The sequence below is a fragment of the Papio anubis genome, chromosome 11 (assembly GCF_008728515.1).
Source record: "Papio anubis isolate 15944 chromosome 11, Panubis1.0, whole genome shotgun sequence".
Taxonomy (NCBI): Eukaryota; Metazoa; Chordata; class Mammalia; order Primates; family Cercopithecidae; genus Papio; species Papio anubis.
This window is the reverse complement of record NC_044986.1, coordinates 99026734-99034692: the sequence shown is the minus strand read 5'-3', so window position 1 is coordinate 99034692 and position 7959 is coordinate 99026734. Positions and strand designations below refer to the sequence as shown.

The 7959-nt window shown below is 35.4% G+C and overlaps 1 long non-coding RNA gene across 2 annotated transcripts; it reads right to left on the bottom strand.

Annotated features, from left to right (window-relative positions):
• Positions 1 to 404: 404 nt before the first annotated feature.
• Positions 405 to 7446, bottom strand: LOC103887388. 2 transcript variants are annotated; one of them, XR_004177067.1, is made up of 3 exons: positions 7262 to 7446; positions 1983 to 2082; positions 405 to 581 (listed from the first exon to the last, which is right to left on the bottom strand). It is a non-coding gene; the product is annotated as an uncharacterized LOC103887388 (long non-coding RNA). The 2 variants fall into 2 exon arrangements; XR_002524207.2 differs by lacking the exon at positions 7262 to 7446 and adding an exon at positions 6927 to 7010.
• Positions 7447 to 7959: the final 513 nt, after the last annotated feature.

Genomic DNA, 7959 nt, shown 5'->3' with positions numbered 1-7959 from the left:
GAACCCGGGAGGCAGAGGTTGCAGTGAGCCAAGATCGCGCCATTGCACTCCAGCCCAGGTGACAATGAGACACTCTGTCTCAAAAAAAAAAAAAAACAAACAGTGGAATCCTATGATATCCCTGGACCACCAAAACAACTTTGGTTCCTATGCTTTTAGCCATTGTTTGTTCATCTAGTATTTACAGCCAGAATTATTGTAAGAATTTTTCCGGGATCTACAGAATAAGATCTACTTGTTTCTATACTATTAAAAAGTGTTGCCTAAGCTTCCCTTATCTAGATATTCAAGTCATTCCCAACTACTCCCATATTACACTATTTCCGCTTGGGAACCCAAAGTGCCAATAAACCCTACAAAGTTCACTCAAGCATCTCACCATTTGTACTTGCTTTTGTAGATGTTTCTTTTGTAGGACATGTGACAATCTCAGATGTTCCCTCTACCAAGGGTGCAGCATCGTTAGGTGTTCCCTTCGCCAAGCGTGCAGCGTCATCAGGCACTCCCTCCACCAGGTGTTCAGCCTATTCAGGCTTCTTTCTGCCCAGGGTTCAGACTCATCAGGCATCCTTCAGATGTTCCTTTTGCCAAACAAACAATGTGATTAAATTTTCCTTCTGCTAAATATCATCCTTCTGATTCTTTATCTGGCAAACTTCTACTCATTCTGCATGCTTTCTTTAAACACTATGACAGTTTTCTCCTAGTGTTTTTTTTTTTGGTTTTTTGTTTTTTGTTTTATTGAGACAGAGCCTCACTCTGTCGCCCAGGTTAGAGTGCAATGGTGCCATATCAGCTCACTGCAACCTCCGCCCCCTGGGTTCAAGCGATTCTCCTACCTCAGCCTCCCAAGTAGCTGGGATTACAGGCGTGTGCCACCACGCCCAGCTAATTTTTCATAGGTAGTAGAGAGGGGTTTCACCATGTTAGTCAAGCTGGTCCCAAACTCCTGAGCTCAAGAAATCTGTTCACCTTGGCCTCCCAAAATGCTAGGATAACAGGAGTGAGCCACCACTCCTGGACACTACCAATTTTTTTAAAGCTTTAATTGTTCACCTTGGATATAAAATGTCTGACACATACTGAATATGGTAACGACATAATAAGTAATAATTATAAGCTCCCAAAGGGCTTCTGGCACAGAGTAAACACTAAATAAATTAGTAAATATTAGAAAAAGATGATAATAAGAAAAATGCTTAGTACTTTAATAAAGTAGTAAATAATAAAAAATGACAATGATAATAACAAGGACAATGCTTAGTACCTTAAAGATGCCTGGCATTTATTTGTTAAGTGGACAAGTGGATAAATGAATAAAAAACATTTTTTAGAAAAATCTGTAGGAAAAATGCAGAAATTCAATGGGGACTGCTTTACTGTATTATGAGCACCTTAAAGACCCAGACTATGTGTATTCCATATTTGTCTCCTGCAACTTGCAAAACCTAACTTATAGAGGTTCTTTGATAAATATATAATAAATTAGTGCTCATACAGTTCATATTGTACAATGCATTGTGTCACATTTAGGTATCACGGTAGCATTTTTGTTATTGTGAAAAATTTTTGTACTTTTATTATAATTTGTTGAGCCTAGAGTTAAGCTATTTGAATAGTTATAATGTTAATATTTTGGCCAGTAGGAACAGAGCATCTTTTTGTAACAAAATTACTATTAACACACTAATTGTCCAGCAGATAAACAACACATCTTGTTCTAATGAAGTAAATGTAGCTTATTTGTTTCAACCTAGAGGTAATGAAGATGATAATAGTGAGACCCTGTTGTTACAAGACTGTAACATAACCTGCCCTTCTGAACAAGATTTGCTTTTCCGACTTCTGCACTCAGTAGGTATCTTTGAAAAATAATCTCCTGTTGGTGCTAATGCACCCTGGGTAAGTGTTGTAATTCTTGTTGACATTTGTTTATGGTGCCAGAAAAGTATTCTTGAGTACCAAATTCTAAAGATACTTACCTTTTTGTGACACAAGTCACTATGTCACACAGTTGATCCTTGAATAAGGGTTTTCACTGTAGGAGCCCACTAATAGACAGATTTTTCTTTTCCTTTGCCACTGCAAGAAAGCAAGACAAAGTTCTCCTCTACCTCCTCCTTATCCCAGCCTACTCAACATGAAGGCAATGAGAATGAAGACTTTTATGTATAATCATTCACTTTCACTTAATAAATAGTGAATATATTTTTTCTTTCTTAGAACAGTTTCTTTTCTCCAGCTCACTTTATTGTAAGAATACAGTATATAGTACATATGAAATAGAAGCTATGTGTTAATTGGCTGTTTATGCTTTCAGAAAGGTTCCAGGTCAACAGTTGACTATTAGCAGAGTTTTGGAGGAGTCAAAAGAAACAGATTTTCATATAAAGCAGATTTTCAGCTGCATGGGGGATCGGCACCCTAACTCTTATGTTGCTCAAGACTCAACTGTAGTTAATTCTCATTTACTAAATGCAAACCATTTATTGTAAAAATTAAATAGAGCCCAGAAGTTCAAGACCAGCCTGGGCAACATAAGGAGAACCTGTCTCTACAATTAAATAAATAAATACATAAATAATTGTTTCTTCATAGGTTATAATATTGAAATGCTGCAGTTTTTGTTATTAATTCATACTTTTCATTATTAGATGTTCTATTCTTTGTGGCTTATAATTCAGGGCATCTAAGCTACTAAATGTAATAAAATTTATTTATAAAAATATTAATTCATTAGATTGGATAACCTGATTATCCCCTATTACTGAGCTCATCAGTCACACCAAGGGTTATACATTTTATAACAAACTTAAGTTGTTGTGACAATTGAGGAAACATACAATACACAAACTTAAAAATTGTTTTACTTATTTATACAAAAATACTATATAAAATTTTAGGGGCCATAATTAAAAAAATTTTTTTTGGATAATATTTTCTGAGCTTATAAACTACCTACAACTAAATTCCTAACTTATTCTGAATAATAAACTAAAAAATTAAATCAAAGCTGTATACATACACACACACACACGTATATATGTAAACACATCCTATTTCCACATTGCTTTTTGAATTGCTGTTGTGTGATCAACATTTCCGTAACCTTATGGTAGCAGCACCAAGAGTAGTTTACTATCAGAAGTCTTCCCTGGATTGCTATTTTGCGGATTTTTAGTTATCTTTTGTTTATATTCCAAAAGTTGTTGATGAATGTTATGTATAAAAATGTAATAAATAAAATTACTATTTTAACACTGATATAGAAAACATTTACCAAATGTATTAAGTTCTTAGAATATTTCAGACAATATCAGAGCTAACATCAGAATATTACTTATTCCAGAGACTTTAAGTTTGTAAGCTCTAGGAACTTATTAAGCTGCTAATTAAAGAAGAAAGAAAGTAAGATGAACTACTCATGAATTCAGGGCAGGGTAACTCAGTAAATTAACGACAGTTAGCTTGGCATAATGCAAAATGTCCTTAACTCAGAATAAGTCCTAGCGCAGTAACCAATAGGTATTTTTTCTGGAACAAGTTGCTTCTCTTATGCTCAACGTCTTCTAAAAATGAGAATTTTAGAGCCTTATTTCACTAGGTTATTATAAAGATTTAACAAGATAACATTTTTAAATGCTCAAGTAAATAGTGAAGCAATAAAATAATTTGTTCTCGAAACTTATTGCTGAAATTAATTTAAAATTCCCAATAAAATCCAGTGTGTTAGCCTGTGTCCACCCTATGTCCAAGTGTTCTCATTGTTCAGTTCCCACCTATGAGTGAGAACATGCGGTATTTGGTTTTCTGTTCTTGCGATAGTTTGCTGAGAATGATGGTTTCCAGCTGCATCAATGTCCCTACAAAGGACACGAACTCAACCTTTTTTATGGCTGCATAGTATTCCATGGTGTATATGTGCCACATTTTCTTAATCCAGTCTGTCACTGATGTACATTTGGGTTGATTCCAAGTCTTTGCTATTGTGAATAGTGCCGCAATAAACATACATGTGCATGTGTCTTTATAGCAGCATGATTTATAATCCTTTGGGTATATACCCAGTAATGGGAGGGCTGGGTCATATGGTATTGCTAGTTCTAGATCCTTGAGGAATCGCCATACTGTTTTCCACAATGGTTGAACTAGTTTACAATCCCACCAACAGTGTAAAAGTGTTCCTATTTCTCCACATTCTCTCCAGCACCTGTTATTTCCTGACTTTTTAATGATTGCCACTCTAACTGGCGTGAGATGGTATCTCATTGTGGTTTTGATTTGCATTTCTCTGATGGCCAGTGATGATGAGCATTTTTTCATGTGTCTGTTGGCTGCATGCATGTCTTCTTTCGAGAAATGTCTGTTTATATCCTTTGCCCACTTTTTGATGGGGTTGTTTGTTTTTTTGCTTGTAAATTTGTTTGAGTTCTTTATAGGTTCTGGATATTAGCCCTTTGTCAGATGAGTAGATTGCAAAAATTTTCTCCCATTCTGTAGGTTGCCTGTTCACTCTGGTGGTAGTTTCTTTTGCTGTGCAGAAGCTCTTTAGTTTAATTAGATCCCATTTGTCAAGTTTGGCTTTTGTTGCCGTTGCTTTTGGTGTTTTAGATATGAAGTCCTTGTCCATGCCTATGTCCTGAATGGTATTACCTAGGTTTTCTTCTAGGGTTTTTATGGTATTAGGTCTAACATTTAAGTCTCTAATCCATCTTGAATTAATTTTTGTATAAGGAGTAAGGAAAGGATCCAGATTCAGCTTTCTACTTATGGCTAGCCAATTTTCCCAGCACCATTGATTAAATAGGGAATCTTTTCCCAATTTCTTGTTTTTCTCAGGTTTGTCAAAGATCAGATGGCTGTAGATGTGTGGTATTATTTCTGAGGGCTCTGTTCTGTTCCATTGGTCTATATCTCTGTTTTGGTACCAGTATCATGCTGTTTTGGTTACTGTAGCCTTGTAGTATAGTTTGAAGTCAGGTAGTGTGATGCCTCCAGCTTTGTTCTTTTGACTTAGGATTGTCTTGGCAATACGGACTCTTTTTTGGTTCCATATGAACTTTAAAGCAGTTTTTTTCCAATTCTGTGAAGAAAGTCATTGGTAGCTTGATGGGGATGGCATTGAATTTATAAATTACCTTGGGCAGTATGGCCATTTTCACAATATTGATTCTTCCTATCCATGAGCATGGTGTGTTCTTCCATTTGTTCGTGTCCTCTTTTATTTCACTAAGCAGTGGTTTGTAGTTCTTCTTCAAGAGGTCCTTTACATCCCTTGTAAGTTGGATTCCTAGGTATTTTATTCTCTTTGAAGCAATTGTGAATGGAAGTTCATTCATGATTTGGCTCTCTGTCTGTTACTGGTGTATAAGAATGCTTGTGATTTTTGCACATTTATTTTGTATCCTGAGACTTTGCTGAAGTTTCTTATCAGCTTAAGGAGATTTTGGGCTGAGATGATAGGGTATTCTAAATATACAATCATGTCATCTGCAAACAGGGACAATTTGACTTCTTCTTTTCCTAACTGAATACCCTTGATTTCTTTCTCTTGCCTGATTGCCCTAGCCAGAACTTCCAACACTATGTTGAATAGGAGTGGTGAGAGAGGGCATCCCTGTCTTGTGCCAGTTTTCAAAGGGAATGCTTCCAGTTTTTGCCCATTCAGTATGATATTGGCTGTGGGTTTGTCATAAACAGCTCTTATTATTTTGAGATACGTTCCATCAATACCGAATTTATTAAGAGTTTTTAGCAGGAAGGGCTGTCGAATTTTTGTCAAAGGCCTTTTCTGCATCTATTGAGATAATCATGTGGTTTTTGTCTTTGGTTCTGTTTATATGCTGGATTACGTTTATTGATTTGTGTATGTTGAACCAGCCTTTCATCCCAGGGATGAAGCCCACTTGATCATGGTAGATAAGCTTTTTGATGTGCTGCTGGATTCCGTTTGCCAGTATTTTATTGAGAATTTTTGCATCAATGTTCATCAGGGATATTGGTCTAAAATTCTTTTTTCTTGTTGTGTTGCTGCCAGGCTTTGGTATCAGGATGATATTGGCCTCATAAAATGAGTTAGGGAGGATTCCCTCTTTTTCTATTGATTGGAATAGTTTCAGAAGGAATGGTACCAACTCCTCCTTGTACCTCTGGTAGAATTCGGCTGTGAATCTGTCTGGTCCTGGACTGTTTTTGGTTGGTAGGCTATTAATTATTGCCTCAATTTATGGTTTATTTAAAGAAAAGTCGTTTAAAAAATCTTATAAATTTCTAGAAATCAACCCTATTATTAATGAATTAATGTAAAATATAAACTATATATTATAAACATCTATCAACTGTCTTGAATACCTTGAAATCTTTACCAAAATATACTATGAGAGAGGAATTGATAACTGAAATGTTGACAGAGGCAAAAGAGGTACGTTGAGTGAGTGATGTGCTTAGGTGGGTGCAGTAGCAAACTGGAAACACATGCTTTGTGTAAAGCTAGAGCCTCTTCAGAGCATACCAAACAGTCATATGGGCTCAAGAGACACCAGGTTTTATCCTTTAAGAGGACATCCAGATTTCTGCATGTCTCCTAAATTTTACATGGTGACTCAATTTATGGAGGCAAATTTTACTTTCTTGTAGTTTTACACAAATTGGAAAGAAAAAAAAACTTGGCGGGGGGAAAGAATATTTGAAAAAGTTTTACCTTTAACAAATTCAAATATTTATCATAAATGAACAGAAAAGCCATACTCTCTAATAGTTCTTGTAAAAATATAAATATTTAAAGTAAAATCTTAGACAATTAACTTCTTTCAAACTGTTTTCATTCAAGGAATGTTTGAGCTTCCAAATATAAAAAAACTTACATATGTTAATGTTAAAACAAATGGATTTCAAATATTTTGAAAAGAACATTGGTTAACGTCTACCTTGTTTTTCACTTCAATGTCTGCACCATGGGACAGCAGTTTTGCCACCATTGACAAATTCTCACTATAAACAGCATAATGGAGAGCCGTGTTGCCATACACATCTACAATATTTGGATTGGCACCAGAATCTACCAGAATATTTGCACAAGCCTCCCTCAAGCATTGTAGAGCCTGTCAGTATTAAAGTAAGAAGTAAATTACAAATTTTAGGAAATCAAAATAAATATTCCACAGGTTTCACAAACTAGTTGTATTTCAATGAGACAAATTCATTTTATTCCATGTATTTAAACCAAATCCATCTCCTGCTGAAAGAACTGTCTACAACTTACCTTCACAGGAGGTGTCCTGTTTTCACTGTCATGGATGTCAAGTCGACAATTTCTGTCTGCCAGAAGTGTTACTAATTCCACGTGGCCGTTGGCACAGGCCCAGTGTAGAGTAGTCCTATGAGAGTGAGAGGATGTTTTAGGAAAGTTTAGTCCACTGTCTCAAAACATACAATGATTTATGTAATTGTAAACATTAAATACCATGCTCTTTATCTGCCTTCAAAAGAAATATTTAATAATCTCCTGAAGAAAGTACAACATTCATTTGCTCTTATTACTCACGACATTAATGAAAGAGTGGCCTATTTGAATAGAAAGAGCTTGGCCTTTGGATTCAGTTCAACTCGGACTTGAGTATTACTTTAAGGTCTTTCACTTACTAGCTATCACTTAACCTCTCTGTGCCTCAATTTTCTCATCAATAAAGTGAAGATGAATACAGCAGTTATCTCACAGAACATCACTGTGATGCCTCAATGAGAATCTATGCAAAGTATTTTGAAGAGATTTTAGCACATGTAACAGCTCAGTAATTGTTAGATATTATAATTATTACTTCTACTTAACAAAGACAACGTTTTAAGTAATATAATACAATTATGCCTACTTTGTGGTGTGTTTTAAAGGTTAGAGATAACACTGTATTTTAATGGTCCTAGGATGATCAATTTCTCATATTTTAACATCTCTGGCATTGA